Source organism: Garra rufa, chromosome 3, assembly GCF_049309525.1.
Source record: "Garra rufa chromosome 3, GarRuf1.0, whole genome shotgun sequence".
Taxonomy (NCBI): Eukaryota; Metazoa; Chordata; class Actinopteri; order Cypriniformes; family Cyprinidae; genus Garra; species Garra rufa.
Window position 1 is genome coordinate 30,110,520 of NC_133363.1, and position 18,995 is coordinate 30,129,514.

Sequence of the window (18,995 nt, forward strand, 5' to 3'; positions counted from 1 at the left end):
TGTTGTAAATTCTGCAGGGTGTATGCAAACTTTTGACCTCAACTGTACATATACACTGTCGTTCAAAAGTTTGGGATCAGTAAGATTTTTAATGGTTTGTAAAGACGTTTCTTATGCTCATCAAGCCTGCATTTATTTGAACATAAATAAAGAAAAAACTGTAATATTGTGAAATATTATTTCAATTTAAAATAACGTCTTGGTTACGCATGTAACCCTCGTTCCCTGAAGGAGGGAACGGAGACGTCACGTCGGAGACCGACGAATTGGGATATCGCTTTAGAGATACCAATCCTCTTCGTGTGTAAACTAAACGAGCCAATGCACATTGGCATGCATGATTGCATCCAGCTGTCGCTGATCACAGCGTGAGCATAAATACACAGCAGGTGCAATGCATAGACAGGATTTCGCTGAGGAGCCGAGCTTGGGTCCGGCCGCACAGCGGTGGTACAGCAGCTGAGGCGACGGGACGTGACGTCTCCGTTCCCTCCTTCAGGGAACGAGGGTTACATACGTAACCAAGACGTTCCCTCTCAGTCGGTCTCTTCGACGTCACGTCGGAGACCGACGAATTGGGATCCCTAGCAAAGCGCCGCAGCTGCTGCCCCCCTCCAGTGTCCTGAGCAAGCCTCCTGGCCTCCAATTTTTGCTAAGGCCAAGGGCGGATCAGAAAGACCAGTCACTGTATAACATAGCACTACCTACTTAGTGAAGCTGGAGCACTGGGAACGTGCGGAGCTCCCACCCATCCCGCAGGAGGTTCGGAGCAATACACATATGGCTCATATTAGGACATATGGAAGAATGGAGGTGATTGAACCCTCGTGAAGATGGTAGAAGGTTACCGGGGAAACACGGTCTCTGTGGGTACCGTGGAAGACATATGGGATTCACTTAAGTCTCTCATGTATCCTAAGCCTTCTATCGGTTCTAAAGATTCATCGAGAGAGGCCTGGCGCCTAGACGCTCCGCTACGTCTGGAGCCGAGGAAGGAGGACTCGACAGGGTGTTCAAGGACACTCTGGAGAAGATAGCAAGCCGACCTGAGCCAGTGCCTCTCAGTGTTTCTACCCGTTTGAGGTGAGAACACAGGAGGAGACTGGCTCTACACGAAGGCTATAAAACCTAGCGAACGTGTTAGGGGTCGCCCAGCCCGCAGCTCTACAAATGTCAGATAGCGAGGCGCCACGAGCCAGCGCCCAGGAGGATGCAACACTCCTAGTAGAGTGAGCTCGCAACCTGAGCGGGCAGGGCACGCCCTGAGCCTGATAAGCCAAGGCGATGGCATCCACTATCCAGTGTGCCATCCTCTGCTTGGAGACGGCCTTCCCCTTCTGCCGTCCTCCGTGACAAATAAAGAGCTGATCTGAGGTCCTGAAGCTTTGCGTCCGGTCGACGTAGCATCTTAATGCTCGGACGGGACAAAGCAAAGCTAGGGCTGGGTCTGCCTCCTCCGGGGGCAGCGCTTGCAGGCTCACCACTTGATCCCTGAAGGGAGTAGTGGGAACCTTGGGCACGTAGCCAGGCCGGGGCCTCAGGGTAACCTGGGAATCTGCCGGCCCGAACTGAAGGCACGAATCGTCGACCGAAAACGCCTGCAGGTCCCCTACCCTCTTGATGGAGGCCAATGCCAGCAGGAGCAGAGTCTTCATAGAGAGATACTTCAGCTCGACTGACTGTAAGGGCTCAAAGGGGACCCGCTGTAGTGCTGTGAGCACCAGAGACAGGTCCCAAGAGGGTACGGAGGGGGGCCTAGGAGGATTTAACCTCCTGGCTCCCCTGAGAAACCTGACGACCAGGTCGTGCCTACCTACCGACCTTCCTTCAACGGGGTCATGGTTTGCAGAAATAGCGGCTACATAGACCTTAAGGGTAGAGGGGGACAGCCTACGCTCCAACCCTTGCTGCAAAAAGGTAAGCACGACTCCAACCGAGCATCTTCGGGGATCCTCAGAAAAAGCCCATGAAAAAAAGAAAGCCCATTCGACGAACAGGTTCCACTTCAAGGCGTAAGCATGTCTCGTGGATGCAGCTCTCGCCGAAGTGATGGTGTCTACCACTCCTTGGGGTAGATCACTCAGAACCTCCGCGTCCCGTCCAGGGACCAGACATGTAGTTTCCAGAGGTCTGGACGCGGGTGCCACAGGGTGCCCCGTCTCTGAGTCAGTAAATCCTTCCTCAGAGGAATCCGCCAGGGAGGGGCTGTCGCGAGGAGCATCAGTTCTGGGAACCAGGTCCGAGTAGGCCAGTAAGGCGCCACTAACAGGACCTGCTCCTCGTCCTCCCTGACCTTGCACAGTGTCTGTGCGAGAAGGCTCACTGGGGGAAACGCATACTTGCGTAGGCCCCGTGGCCAGCTGCATGCCAGGGAGTCCGTGCCGAGTGTACCCTCGGTCAGGGAGTAAAAGAGCTGGCAGTGGGACGTCTCTGGAGAAGCAAACAGGTCTACCTGAGCTTTCCCGAAACGTCTCCAGATCAGCTGGACCGACTGGGGATGGAGTCTCCACTCTCCGGGAAGCGCAGCTCGTGAGAGCTCGTCGGCTGCACGGTTGAGCAAACCCGGAATGTGAATGGCACGAAGCGACCTCAGATGCTTCTGACTCCAGAGGAGGAGAGAACGGGCGAGCTGTGACATGCGACGGGAGCGTAGACCACCTTGTCGGTTGATGTACGCAACGGTCGCAGTGTTGTCCGTACGGACCAGCACGTGTTTGCCTCGAAGGCGCCCTTTGAGACGGTTCAAGGCAAGGCGTACTGCTAGCAGCTCTAGGCAGTTGATGTGCCAGTGTAGCTGGGGGCTCGTCCAAACCCCCGACACTGCCTGCCCGTTGTACGTGGCTCCCCAACCGGTGGTGGAGGCATCCGTGTGTACCACAGCGTGCCTGGAGACCTGTTCTAAGGGAACTCCTGCCCGAAGAAAAGCTAGGTCTGACCACGGGGTGAAGGTTAGGCGACAGGCCGAGGTTACTTTGACCCGGAGAGTGCCGCGCTGCCACGCTCTCCTCGGGACTCGGCCACGAAGCCAGTGCTGAAGTGGTCTCATATGGAGCAGACCAAGCGGTAAAACTGCCGTAGCTGCTGCCATATGCCCCAGGAGCCTCTGAAACTGTTTCAGTGGGACCACTTCTCTGCTCTTGAACGTATTCAAGCAGTTCAGCAGTTCCACACCAAGAAAAGAGATCCTCTGCATGGGGGAGAGTTTGCTCTTTTCCCAGTTGACCCGAAGGCCCAAGCGGGCGAGGTGTGCCAACACCAGGTCCCTGTGTTCGCATAACTGCTCTCGAGAGTGTGCTAGTATCAGCCAGTCGTCGAGGTAGTTGAGGATACGAACGCCCTGTTCCTTGAGGGGAACAAGGGCCGCCTCCGCGACTTTCATGAAGACACGGGGGGAGAGGGACAGCCCGAAGGGCAGGACCTTGTACTGATATGCTCTGCCTTCGAACGCGAACCGCAGAAATGGTCTGTGGCGCGGAAGGATCAAAACATGAAAGTACGCGTCCTTCAGGTCGATCGCTGCGAACCAATCCTGGGGACGAACACATCTGAGGATGTGTTTTTGTGTGAGCATTTTGAAAGGAAGCTTGTGAAGAGCTCGATTCAAGATGCGCAGGTCCAGGATCGGTCGTAAACCGCCGCTTTTCTTGGGTACTATGAAGTAGGGACTGTAAAACCCTGTCTTCATATCGGCTAGAGGGACCGGCTCTATTGCTTTCTTCGCCAGCAAGGTAGCAATCTCTGCCCGTAGGACAGGGGCATCTGCTACTTTCACTGTAGTGAAGTGGATGCCCCTGAACCGAGGCGGACGCCGGGCGAACTGAATCGCGTAGCCGAGCCTGATGGTCCGGAGGAGCCAGCAAGACGGACTGGGAAGCCCTCTCCAGGCCCCCAGCCAACGTACAAGAGGGACCAGCGGGACCACTCACGTACCCGCGGGGGGGCAGCGAGGTGGAACGCAGGGACCCCGCTCGGGCGTCTCTATGCCGGTCCGAAGCGGGGTCAGTGTGTCTGTGTGTGGTGTGTGCAAGACATTTACCTGCGTTCTGGCAGCTGGTGCGTGAGTAGTCCGTCTTACCGCACTCTCTAACCGCCCAGCGCCATTCGCTGGCGGGAGGGGAGAGGGGGTGAAGCCCGGGGCTAACCCGTGCAACACCCGCTGTCCCCTCTGGGGACCCAGAGATAGTAGAAACTGCTCTTTTATTGAAAATTTGGGTGTCACCGGCCGTGAGACCGATGACGGGTTTCTTAAAAGAAACTTTTTTAAGGGAAACAAAAGATTCTCCGCCCGGCCCTCCTCCGGGGGAGGGAGTGGTGCGATCACCATCTCCCGAAGAGCAGCTTCCTCCATCTCTGGGTCGCCCGTCTCAGGGACGCTTGTTCTTGCGTTTCCCACTGGTCTTGGTGGGAGCCTGGACGGGCGGGGTGGCCGCCCTGGGACCGGCTCCACGGCGCCGCCGTGAAGGCTGCTGCGCAGGCTGCTGTGGAGCGGGGGCGGAGGCAGGGGGCCGCCCTCGGCGACGAGCAGACCGAGGTGCCGCCGGCGGCTGGGTGGAGGCAGCAGCGGGAGCACGCCGGGGCAGGATATGACTGATGGCCTCAGTCTGCTTCTGGGCGGCCGAAAACTGCTGGGCGAAGTTTTCGACCGCGTCGCCGAAGAGGCCGGTCTGGGACACGGGGGCATTCAGGAACCTGACCTTGTCTGCTTCCCTCATGTCGGCCAGACACAGCCAGAGATGGCGTTCCTGGACCACCATCGTGGACATCGCACGACCCAGAGACCGTGCCGTAACCTTCGTCGCTCGTAGCGCGAGGTCCGTAGCGATACGGAGTTCACGTAGAACTTCCGGGTCGTGACCACCCTCGTACAGGTCCTTCAGTGCCTGGGCCTGATGGACCTGTAACAACGCCATAGCATGTAGGGCGGAACCAGCAGCGCCACAAGCCGTGTAGGCACTGCCAATCAGAGCCGACGAGTGCCTACAGGCCCGGGAGGGGAGCAACGGGTTGCCCCGCCACTCCACCGCACGCTCCACCGGCGGGACAGCCGCGTACCCCCGCGCTGGTCCGCCATCAAGGGTGGTGAGGGAGGACGTGCCACTGGAGCGGTTTCTGGCAGTAAAAGGTGCCGTCCACGTCCCAGTAAGCTCATCATGCACCTCCGGGAAGAAGGGCACTGGGGTGGGACGCTGAGAACCAGCGCGGGCCACCCCAAGATACCAGTCATCCAGCCGAGAGGGGTCGGGACGTGATGGAGGGTTCCATTCAAGCCCTACCTTCTCGGTGGCCCGGGAAAGCATAGCCATCATCTTGGGGTCGGTATCCGGCACCGCTGACCGCCCAGCGGACGGCAGCGATCCGGAATCGTCCTCCCCCGAGAAGTCTGGCTCACCCCCCGATGCAGCGATTGACATCCGGTCGTCAGGGGGAGCCCCAAAAGTAATGAGCGGTACCTCACGAGGAGGACCCGAACACTCTTCTGGGAGCTCCAGATGGAACGGACTGTCGGTGGAAGGAGGAACCCCCAGCGGATCATCCGCCGGGAAATTCCCCACCGTCACCGTCAGACCAGTCAGCCCTCTGCCAGAGGTAGAGGCGTTTGCCGGGGGGAACGGTAGATCTGGGCAGAGGAACTGGCACCCCGCCCCTTTGCAGGAAGCGGAGTCTGGTCCGCAGCTCCGTGATGGACATGCCGCCGCAATGACGGCATGACTCATCCACAAACGCCGCCTGAGCGTGCTCAATACCCAGACACGTCAGACAGCGATCGTGACCATCACCTGGCGCCAGGTAACGACCGCATCCAGAAACGCACGGGTGAAACGGCATTGTGTTTCAAACACCTCGTCTTTAAAAAGACGTTCACCCGTGATACTCTTTTAGAAACTGCTCAGTGGTGAAGCACACAGGGGAGATGGCCGCAGCGACACAGAAGGCAGGTAGTGCAATCCTTGACTGCGCGCTTTTTCCACCCACAGGAGACCACCAACGCTGACACGCCGTACCGCCAACACCGCAGTGAAGAGTTCTTGAAGAAGAAAATGGCTCGTTGCGTCTCTCATGAACAAGATCGGCTCCGATGCGAAATGCTGTCTATGCATTGCACCTGCTGTGTATTTATGCTCACGCTGTGATCAGCGACAGCTGGATGCAATCATGCATGCCAATGTGCATTGGCTCGTTTAGTTTACACACGAAGAGGATTGGTATCTCTAAAGCGATATCCCAATTCGTCGGTCTCCGACGTGACGTCGAAGAGACCGACTGAGAGGGAACTGTTTTCTATGTGAATATATTTTAAAATGTAATTTATTCCTGTGATACAAAGCTACATTTTCAGCATCTTCTGTGTCACATGATGTCACAGGTGGGCGCCCTGGAGACCACTAGACAGGGATACAGGAAACACAGGATACAGGGGTGGTCTCCAGGGCGGATCAGGGAGCTCCGGAGGCCATGGCCGGGTTAACAGTTCAGGAGGCCATGACGGATCTGGGAGCTCAGGAGGCCATGGCCGAGTAAACAGTCCAGGTGGCCATGGCTGATCAGGGGAGTAGCTCCCCCCCCCCCCCAAAATTTTCTTGGGGGAACTTAAGGCATAGTCCACCCAGGAGAGCACGGAAGGGCGCGCAGGAGAGAGCTCCGGCTCTGGAGGGCGCGCTGACTCTGGAAGGCGAGCAGGAGGGCGCGCTGGAGGCGTCGGCTTTGGACGGCGCTCTTGAGGAGCGGGCTCTGGACGGCGCTCTAGAGAAGCAGGCTCTGGATGGTGCTCTTGAGGAGCGGGCTCTGGACGGCGCTCTTGAGGAGTGGGCTCTGGAGGACTGGACGACCCCAGCGGAGACTCTGGAGAGCTGGGTGTCTCCAGCGGAGACTCTGAATGAGCAGGCTCTGGGCGAGCAGTCACTGGAGGGCGCTCTGGCAGCGTGGTCACTGGAGAACTGGGCGGAACCAGCGGAGACTCTGGGAGGCTGGGCGGAACCAGCGGAGATTCTGACTTGGCGGTAGCCATTTTGGGTGCAGATTCAGGCTTGGCGGCCATCTTGGCCGGGGACTCAGGCTTGGCGGCCATCTTGGGCAGGGACTCAGGAACAACGGCCATCTTGGCCAGGGATTCAGGCTTGGCGGCCATCTTGGCCGGGAACTCAGGAACGGCGGCCATCTTGGCCAGGGATTCAGGCTTGGCGGCCATCTTGGCCGGGAACTCAGGAACGGAGGCCATCTTGCGTGCAGACTCTGGCGTGGCAGCCATCTTGAGGGCAGATAGTAACATGGTGGCCATCTTGTGAACAGACTCTGGTGTGGCAGCCATCTTGAGGGCAGATAGTAACATGGTAGCCATCTTGTGAACAGACTCTGGTGTGGCAGACATCTTGCTTGCAGACTCTGGCATGGCAGCCATCTTGTGAGCTGACGCTGGCTTGGCGGCTGACGGGCTTGAACGCGGAGAGGAAGCCGGCGGGCTTGAGCGCTGGGCGGCGGCCGGCAGACTAGAGCGCGGGGAGGAGGCCGGCCGCATCGGGCTGAGGACAGCGGCGGAGCTTTGGAGGATGACTGGGGATAGGAGACTGGGCTGGCGGTTCGATCCGTTGGAACCGTATGTGGAGGTTCTCGGCTTATGGCAGGCTGGCGCGATGTGCTGTGTCCGTGAGGGGACCGGAAGATGAGACTGACCAGAATTTGGAAATTCTTCAACTTCAAAATCAGATCCATTCAAATAGAGAATCAGGTTTATTAGCTTGATCAAGGGGAAATTACAAGAGGGAAGATCGCAGCGAATGGTCTCATCATCCAGCCCCAAAACAAACACAGCACCAAGAGCAGCCTCGTGCCAGCCTACCTGATGGGAGAGCTCGATGAAGTCCTCCACATATCGCTCCAACTCACGGCCACCTTGCCGCAGTCTCCTCAAAGCTACCTCAGCCCGACTCATCTTCTGTTTAGGTCCGTCGATCTGTCACAATCAGGCTGGTTGAGGAGTGGAGATGGAGGAGGAGAACCAGAGTAAATGAATATATATTAAAGTTTATTGAATGAAACACTGAATATATAAACAAACAAAAACCAGGAGCATAAACAGAGAACATGTAACGTTATCGACGGACATACGGGAGTGAGGAGACACAGACTTGAATACACTGAACATAGGACGTGGTAACAAACAAGATAACAAGATGACGAGGGGGAAATACAAATATGGGCATGATTAAACCAAAATAGACAAAACCAGGAGGGGAAGACAAAGACTAAACCATTACACTAGAAACATAGGGGGAAAAACACTAGGAAAACAGAACAGGACAGGACAAAATACTGACACATGATTCTTTAGAAATCATTATAATATGCTGATTTATTATCAATGTTGGAAACAGTTGTGCTGCTTAATTTTTTGGAACCTGTAATATTTCTTTCAGGATTCTTTGATCAATAAAAGGTTAAAAAGAACAGCATTTATTTCAAATAGAAAGTTTTTTTTTCAATATACACTACTGTTCAAAAGTTTGGGGTCAGTAAATTTTTATTCTTTCTTTTTTTTGAAAGAAATTAATACTTTTATTCACCAAGGATGTGTTAAATTAATTAATTAATAAATTAACAAGTAATAGCGTAGATTTACATCGTTAGAAAAGATATATATTTTGAATAAACGCTGTTCTTTTTAACTTCTTATTTATCAAAGAATCCTGAAAAAAAGAATCACAGGTTCCAAAAAATATTTGGCAGCACAACTATTTGCAATATTGAAAATTCTAATAATAAATCAGCATATTAGAATTAGATTTCTGAAGGATCACGTGACACTTAAGACTGCAGTAACAGCTGATGAAAATTCAGCTCTACATCACAGGAATAAATTATATTTTAAAGTATATTAAAATAAAAACCATTTTGCAATATTACTGTATTTTTTCAGTATCTTTGATTGATCATAACAGCCTTCTTTAAAAAACATTACAAATCTTACTAATCCAAAACTTTGAGCGTCAGTGTATATATTAACTAATAATCTGTTAATCATTATATAATGCATGTTAATGATTTATTAATGAAAGTTATTATAAAGTGTTACCCGTTATATACTAAAAATAACTATTATATACTATATACCTCAGATGCAAAAATCTGTAAATCTGTCTGAGATTTTTAAATTGAAATGACTGTTTTTGTCATGCTCCTATGTATAGGTTCAGTAATTTCCCTTTATTTCCAAAGAAAAGGTTATTGAATGCCTTATTTTCAAAAATGTCTAATGATATTTCCATAGAAGCCTGATAAAAAAAACTCATTTAACACTGTTGAAATCCTTTTAATGAAAATGTTGCATACAAAAATAAATGTGTTGTGCCTTCTTAACTGCAACCCATGGTCTTGAATAAATTGTAATTGTCACATACCTTATGTGCTTTATACTCACTTAAGATGCCCAAATACCACTTGAGATGCACTTTGCAGCTAGGGCACTATTGGACGATTGGAACACACCCTGACTGTGCTTCCCAGTTGTCTAGAGAAACACTATTCTCCCCTTCCCTTCCCTCCTCTCCGCTCTCACCCTATTGGTTGAATTTGATGAGACTTGAAAGTTCCCTATAGGCTGAAAGCCTAGTGGAGAGTTGTTGCTGTTGCTAGGTTCCTGTTACTAGGATGGGCTGTCGTGCCGGAAGGGGGGTGGGACACACACAATGAATTATGGATGAATGATTTTTTTTTCTTTTTTTTGTGCAGAGTAGAGAGAGGACTCATCTGTGATGCAGATGAGAGGGGAGTAAGTGAGAGAGAGAGAGAGAGCGGAAGAAAGAGGGGGGTGTCTGAAACCCTAGGGCAGGCGTTTGGCAGAGTCCTGGTTGCTGTGGTAACCAGCTGCAGAAAAATGATGTTGATTCTCATGCAAAGGCGAGGTTCAGAGTTCACTATCTGTTATTTGTTCAGCAGGAGCACCAGGGAGTTGACCTCCTGATCTTACCTGACCTCCACTAACCTAAGAGATTAGCCACTGATGAGTGACAAGACACTGAGAGAGGAAAAGAGGAGGGAGAGGGGACGGTCAGACAGGAGGAAAGTTGAAGAGGAAAAGGGAGTTGAAGATGAAACAAAGAAAAAAAAAAACATCTGATGTATGAGGGGAAAGAAGGATGTGCCCGTGTAACAGCAAATGCGAAATGGGATGAGAGAGCCTTATTGGACCACTTTGGCTGTCAAAATGAAAAGAAAGGTTACACACAGGGAGGTGCTGCATGTTTAACTCCAAAATGTCTGTCCACACAGAGCCTGAGCAGCCTTTCCAGTGTTTTATATAACTTTGCCAGAATGCAGATTCAGTTGTTGCAGTTTATTGTTCTGCATGGCACATTTTGTTTTTCAGTCTTTTATTCACCTTTTTCTTGCCGTGAATCACAGTCTCATTAAAATGCATAATCAGCTCTCCACCTCGGTCTAAACGTGCGGGTCGTCTTTACAATGGCTGCGAGCATTTTTAATAACACGTTATTGAATTTTCGCACAATGAACATAGGGAGGGATTGTGCAGAAACAAGCGCATGATATTTCATCCTTTATATAAGAAAAAAACACACACGTGCTTGATACAAAGCTTTTTTTTGTTTTGTGTTTTTTTACTCGTGCAGCTGTTCCCCTATAAACCATTTGAACCTTTCATATGGAATCAGGCCGACTAGCCTCCTGTGCTGAGGAAGGTATAAAAGCCATAATTACCATAAACAGATGAAGGACAATATGGAGCCTGCTGTTTCAATGTCACAAACACAGAAACACATGCACATACACCTACACGGTGACAGCACATGGTCTCACAAAAAAAAAAAGTGAGTTTACTTGCAACAGTAGGGGGGAGAATAAGGTCAGTGGTGTATTGTAAAACCTAGCAATTATCTAGAATACAGACCCACATTGAAACAAGTGGTGACACGTGCGGACAAAAAAACACATGAACATAATTATTCCCTAAATTAGACATCAACACGTCTCTGCCAGGGGCGTATTCTCTGAGGAGGCAAGGGATGAGAATTTTTTTTTTAATATAAAAATAAAACGATAACATTCAAGAGTGTATAAATAACTAGTTTTTCTAAAGAAACATTGTCCAACGGTGATACCAGCAGGTAAAGTTACAGCAGGAGTCCACGTCTCTCTCGCCTCCCCTGAGCCCATTGAGTTTTAACAGACCTTCCAAAGTGTGATATGAATGGAGGAAAGTCAAATGAGAGGAGGCCATGCCTCCAGTGCAATATGATTGGATATGCCTGATTATGTTTAGCTGTGATTGGTTCATGCGATAAATCGCGCCTCTTGTGTTCATGTGCATTCCGCTTTTGTGAATTAATTTGAATGAACAATATAATGGCGTTAATGGGAAGACTAATAAAAAAAGTATGCAAACAACTTGTACACTTAGATATAACCACTTTATAATGTCAAAATAAGACTTAAAATGGTAATAATCTGTGGAAGTTTTTAATGAGTAATCACACTGCAAAAATGCCTTTCTTACTTAGATTTTTTGTCTTGATTCCAGCCAAAATATCAAAAAAAAATGTAATCAAGAAGTATTTTCTAGATTAGTAAAAATTATTGTCTAGTTTTTAGAAAAAGCTAGTCAAAGTTAAAGGAGTAGTTCACTTTCAGAACAAGAATTTACAGATAATGTACTCACCCACCCCCTTGTCATCCAAGATGTTCATGTCTTTGTTTTTTCGTAAAGAAATGGTGTTTTTGGAGGAAAACATTTCCGGATTTCTCTCCATATAATGGACTTCTATGGTGCCCCAGAGTTTGAACTTCCAAAATGCGGTTTAAATGCAGCTTTAAAGGGCTCTAAATGATGCCAGCCGAGGAAGAAGGGTCTTAGCGAAACGATCGGTTATTTTCTAAAAACATTTACAACTTATATTCTTTTTAATCTCAAATGCTCGTCTTGCCGAGCTAGACAAGATGAGCATTTGAGGTTAAAAAGTATATAAATAGTTTTTTTTTTTAGAAGGTAACCCATCATTTTACTTGATTAGACCCTTTTTTACTTGGCTGTGATCGTTTAGAGCCCTTTAAAGCTGCGTTTTGGAAGTTCAAACTCGGGGGCACCATAGAAGTCCATTATATGGAGAGAAATCCTGAAATGTTTTACTCAAAAAACATAATTTCCTTACGACTGAAGAAAGAAAGACATGAACATCTTGGATGACAAGGAGGTGAGTACATTATCTGTAAATTTTTGTTCTGAAAGTGAACTACTCCTTTAAGTGCATTTTTGCTTGAAGCAAGCAAAATAATCTGCAAATGGGGTAAGAAAAATAATCTTGTTTTCTGTATGAAATATTTTTTTGCTTACCCCATTGGCAGATTATTTTGCTTGTTCAGTTTTTTTTTCTGAAAACAAGAAAATAAGCTTTACTTGTCTAGAAAATCCTTCTTGATTTGAGAATTTTTAGATATTTATGTATTTTTTTTTTTAGAAAATAACCCATCATTTTGCTAAATAAGACCCTTTTTTCCTCAGCTTTAAATTAGGCCTATTTAAAAGTTAACTATTAAAACGAATAGCTGAACTTAAGTTCACAAATATGCAATATGCAAAATACGATGGGACCATCGCAACTGGCCCACCTTTACCGATAATATATTGTGACACATACATTATGTACACAAAAACTTTTATTTTGGATGCAATTAATTAAATTAAATTTTAATAACTGTAAAATGCTTAAATACACTAGCTTGATGAGATTCATACATGGCTTTAAACAGAATATTGATAACACTGTTAATACAGAACACAAATACAGAACTGTTTTTAATAACCTCTTAAGCCTGCCGTATCATTGTTGACCTCTGACTTTCAACTGCAGAATCCATATCATTTAGGTGTCTAAATACGTCTGTGACACTAATATACCATGACATTCTTGTTAGCGCCGCTCTTTATCGTTGATAATTATGCGAGCACGGAGCGACGCCTCCTCGACTCGGAGCAGGAAAGGGAGGGAAAAGCCAATCTCAGTATGCAGATGGTTAAAATCCCTGCGGAGAGGCTGGCCGATTAGATGTGTGTTGATAAACTCACTTACTCTGAGTGACAGTTTGCAATATTGGGGTCGCGGAGGTGACCTCCGTCGACGACACTGATGAAAACAAGGAAAAAAGAGGAGACAAAATGCCAGAAGTGTCCCCTGATGCATGATGGGACAGGGATGAAAGCTTGTGAAATGTCAGTCTGTTTTTTTTCTTTCTCCTCGTTTGTGTGTGCTTCCTCTATGGTTAATAACCGTGCCAGAGCACGAGGTGTAATGAGAGGAGATTCTTATTCAGATCAGGAGATTTCCCTTATCTAACGCTCACTTCCTCAACATGTGGAAGTCACCTTGGGTGCTAAATCATCTGGTCTAGCCAAATGTACATACATATTCATGAACTCATGTTATATCGTATTAAATGTTATACTGAACACAAGAGATACGCTACTGTTCAAAAGTTTGGGCTCGGTAAGATATTTAACATTTTATGAAACATTCTGAAAGTTTGTTATGCTCATCAAAGCTACATTTATTTGATCATTAGTACATTTTGAAATATCTGTTTTCTATTTACAAATATTTTCAAATATAATTTATTCTTGTGATGGCAAAACTGAATTCAGTATCGCATGATTATCAATGTTGAAAACCATTTTTGCTGCTTAATATTTGTGTGGAAACATGCAAAACATTTTTCTTACATTGTTTGATGACTAAAAAGTTTAAAAGCACAGCAGTTATTTGAAACAGAAATCTTTTGTGACATTGTAAATGTGTTCACTGCCCCTTTTCATCAATTTAGTGCATCCTTGCTGAATAAAAGTATAAATTTCTTCAATTTCTTCAAACTAAACTGTTCATTTTCTATTAATTTCATTTAGATGTAAATGTACACTACTAGCCAAAATGTTTTGAACAGTAAGATGTTTTTTAAAGAAGTGTCTTCTGCTCACCAAGCCTACATTAATTTAATCGAAAGTTGTTTTTTATTTGAATATATTTTTAAATGCAATTTATTCCTGTTATTTTAAACTTGAATTTTTAGAATCATTGCTCCAGTCACATGATCCTTCAGATATCATTCTAATATGCTGATTTGCTGCTCAATAAACATTTATTATTATTATTATTATTATTATGTTGAAAACAGCTGAGTAGATTTTTTTCCAAATAAATAAATAAATAAACAAATAAAATAACTCCAAGCTGACTCCCAAACTTTTGAATGGTATAATGTACAATGTTACAAAAGCTTTTTATTCCAGATAAATGCTGATCTTTGGATCTCGAAGTATCCTGAAAAAGCAACTGTACGCAACTGTTTTAAATATTTATAATAATAATAATAATTAAAAATTAGTAATGATGCTGAAAATTTCAGATCACAGGAATATATTACATTTTTAAATGTATTCAAACAGAAACCAGTTAGTAAAAATATTTCACAATTTTATTACTGATTTTGCTGTACTTTGGATCAAATAAATGCCGGCTTGGTGAGCAGAAGAGACTTCTTTAAAAACATAAAAAATCTTACTGTCTAAAAACTTTTGACTGGTAGTGTATGTATATATTGGACACCAGGACTTTTAAAAAGTCCAATTAATAAAAAGTAATGAATAGAAACTACTAGAAACTAGAAAGTAATAGTATTTTTTAAAATCACCAATCAATAATGTTTTATACCAAAAATGTATAAAAACGATTCTCAACTATATCAAACATATTTTGATTTGAAAACCCATAACATTTTCCTAAGATGTTGATTTTTGACAAACAATTTTGACAAAAAAATTTGATTCCAATTACAAATCATTACAAAATATTATCATATTTCTAAAAGGGTGTTAAATTTGATCACTAAAGACCAAGGAGTGGGAATAGTCATGTTGAAACTTCCAAACATTTGGTATCTCATTACAGGACATCCAGACCAAACTGTTGCATGTAAGGTCTCAGAGAAAGTCACTGAAATATAATATCCTGTACAGAGGACCCCATAGCTGGGTGTCAGGTAATATATACAGTCAAACCAAAAATTATTCAGACACCAGATATCATTTTTGAGATTTTTTTTACTAGTGGGTGCAGGACACTTTAGTTTATTTATGTAAGTGAGGATAGCAAAATAAAGTAAACAGTGACATATTATAACCAAAAATTATTCATACAGTGGACTACCAGTAAAACTGATAAAAAATGGGACCAAAAATTATTCAGACACTTTGACCATGTTTTGCTCAAGTGTTTTTTGTTTAATTGCTAATGCGACCTTTTTACACCACAGACTGAACAAGATTAAGCATTGCTTGGTAATTGGTTAACAAATTATTGATAGTTGTGTAATATTGTCATCCATTAAATACCTTTCTATCAAAGTTCCTTTCTATCGAGTGTCATATTGTATCTATAGCGAATGAACTGTGATAATGTGAGAAATGTTGAAGGTGTCTGAATAAATTTTGGTTTGACTATATATCCTGCTGTCATTATTTTTATTTTAGTAATTCTAAAATCAACCTCATTTATTCTCTATTACATTATCTGTAAAAGCATCTGGTTATAAGTTGGTGAGGGCATGAAAGATGCTCTATAAAGAGCTCCATCCATATAGCAGCATATCAAGGCGAGTGGGAACGCTTGTGTGTGTATGTGTGTAAACTCCTATTCATGTTTCCTCTATTCACTGGGTCCATTGCATTGGAGAACACGGTGAGAGTCCCTGCCTTGTAGCACCATGTTTAAAAAGCTTGTTTGTGTTTTATAGGAGATCAAAGCAAGCAGGGGTCTTGGCCAGACATGAGACGCTACTGCTGCAATCTGCTCCCCTCTCATTACAGCCCTGCACATTCAGATGGGAGAAAACAAGCCCGGCTTCAGTCAGCCGTCTCAAGGAGACCTGGATCACTTCCCACATGCCTCTTCTGGAAGTCGCCCAAGCCAAACAGCATCAGGGTTCACCATTGTTTTTAGGGGTAAAGACGGCTACCTGTGCACACATCTATTGATCAAACAGGTATTTTTAAAAGCAGCCCATTTCAAAAAAGTGTTTGGATCTTTTCTGATGAACTTTCACACTATGTCTGAAGATATATTTATTGGAAATATCTATACTAGTCTTCAAAAAGGCTCTCAGAATATATCTTCAAGCTATAAGTGGATGTAATAAAGCTGTTATAAATGTCATCATGCGTTAGTAGGAGGTTGTTTAAATATTAAAATCAAATGCAATTATCCACAGTAGGTTTGAATATGCTTTGATTTGAGAGTAAATACAAACTGCTTTTAAATGTGAGATTCTCTTTGTCATCCTTCTTGGATTGACTCAGCCTATTTCTTAGGAGGGTAACGGGTGCAAAGACATGATTATGAGCTGGATTGGAACTGAGTTTGAAGTACTATTGAAGGGAATCTCCTATTGAAAAGGGTCCTCTTAAAGAGCTGGGATACTGGGCCAGTGATTGTCAGAGGGGACTTGGGCATAATATGGAAAGATAATTGGGTTTCTAAGTGAGCTTCACTACAGGGCTCTGATTGAGTCATACTCTTGAGGACTTCTAATCGTAACTTTTAGTCCTTTCACGCTGAAAAATTCGGAGCTGGGAAATCTCACTTTCTTCACATCAGTAAGTGATATCAGAATATTGTGGGAACCCTTACACAAGAGATGAAGTGACCATACTCATAATATCTGTAACACCGATGAACTCAGAGACAGAGAAGAGTAGGATCCAAATGTAGAGTGCTTATTTGAATAATAATGATAACAACAAAAATACTAAACAACAAGAAACACAAGGACCAGAACTGAGAATGCTGATGGAACATCCGTAAAAAAACAACCCTAGAAAATGAACACAGGAAACACAAGGGTTTAAATACACAAGTGTAAACAAGACTAACTAGACACGACAATCAGGGAACAACCAGACTAATGACAATGAACAAAAAGGAACAGGAACTAAGGCTGTATTTACACTACAAGTCTTAAATGGTTAGTTCACCCAAAAAATGAAAATTAGCCCATTATTTACTCACCCTCTAGGCATCCTAGCTGCTTTGGGAAGGGGCGTGACAGTACTGAAACACTGTCTAAGCTGTTCGTCAATCGCAATGCGGTGGGACTGCTAACCAATCACAACACATTTAGTTTTTCGAAAGGTGGACCTTTATCAATCCCGGAACTAATTGAGCCCTTTGTGCCAGCTTGGGGAGAAAGCAAGTGTAATAATGTAAATTATGTGAAAAACAATGCATTTTTTGAACCACCAAGCATGAGAGCATGTTCTAGTGCACCCCCAAAATGAAACAAAATAAAGACTTTGTAAAAGAGCATATTAGGACCCTTTAAGGTAGGGCTGGGCGATATGGCAAAAAAAAAAATGATCACGATAATTTTTTTCATTTCAGTCGATATCGATAATTATCACGATAAATGTCAAATCTTTATATCTATCAATTTTAAAGGAAGATTTTTACTCCCGAATGAAAGAAAAACCAGACAGTTAATTATTATTTATGGTTTATTGTCAGAACATGACAAATACTTTCCAAATAATGATCAATTGAGGTAGAATACAGATTAGAATATTACTAGTAAAATCAACATCAATAGAAGACAATATTATTAATATGATTAGAATATATAAAACTTTTTTATAAAAAAATAAGAACTGTAATATGATACAACACTTGTAACATGGCTCTGTAAATGCCGAGTTAAAGTGATTTTTAAGTATATTTATCATTCAACAAAAATAAGAATAGACAAATCTTTTCAGCATGTCAATCCCTTTGTGTAGCTGATTTAACACATTTTGTAAAATGTTTTAGCTGTCTGACAATATAAACAAAAAAAATAATGGCTTACTTTTCCTGCTAGGAGCACTTATGTTCCTAACTTAAAAAAATTTAGGAGCACAGTCAAAATTTTAGGAGCACATTCTACACAATAATCAAAACTCTGATAAAAAAATTAGCCTTCCTATTACGAGGTGATATTTGACTCCTCAAAGTGATTTACAGGGGAATTTAGTTTTTACCTTTGTTTTTACCTTTTACCTTTTATGTTTAATGAGGCTCAGAGGTAACATGAGTACAATCAAAATCATAAATTCATGTTGAGATTAATGTTTTAATTATAAAATTTTGAACACAGAAATATTAAAGATTTAAATAACTGAACAGATCTGCCAGCAGGTGGTGGCAGGACACTGATTTAATTACTGAATCATATCATTCTTTTGATTCATTCGAACGGATGGTTCATTCGGGAATAAAGCAAGTGACTGTCTTTATGAATGGGAAATTGAATCGTTTCACTAGATTCCTTTAAAAACGCAAGTTTCATTCATAAACGAAACACCGCTGTGTTTGAAAGGAGATGCGTGCAGTTGTGACTTTATTTCAGATTACTTTTGACAACGAAATAGAGCAAAATCAGGCAATAGTGTTATAGTCAGACAATGTAAGTCACTTAATAATAACTTCTTGTTTATTTAACTGCTGTATTAGATCAATTTCTCATTTACAAACTCCCTTAAAAATTTTTAAAAGCTGTCACTCATCTTAGTTCGCGATATCACAAAGCTCTATTATAAACAACGACGCTCTCTTTACTGCACAATCAGTCTCTTATTTACACTCTCTCTACACTTTATTTGTGAAAGGATTGGTGAGATATGTCCGTGATACATTACTCTACGTTGCAAAAACACGTAGAAACCTTTGAATCTCCCCACAAACACAAATATGCTGATGGGGTCAGTCGCACATGGTGCTTAAATATTTTTTTTACAGTTGCACATACTAATTTTTAGTCGCTAATGCGAGTGAAATGGTCGCACTGTAGAGCCCTGTGGCTGTAAACTAAATACTTTGTGCGGCATCCGGAAGTGCAGGCTGCAAAATGCCTGCGCAGCATTACGCATAGTGCGTAAACATTATCGAGCGCTTATCGAACTGTCATTATCG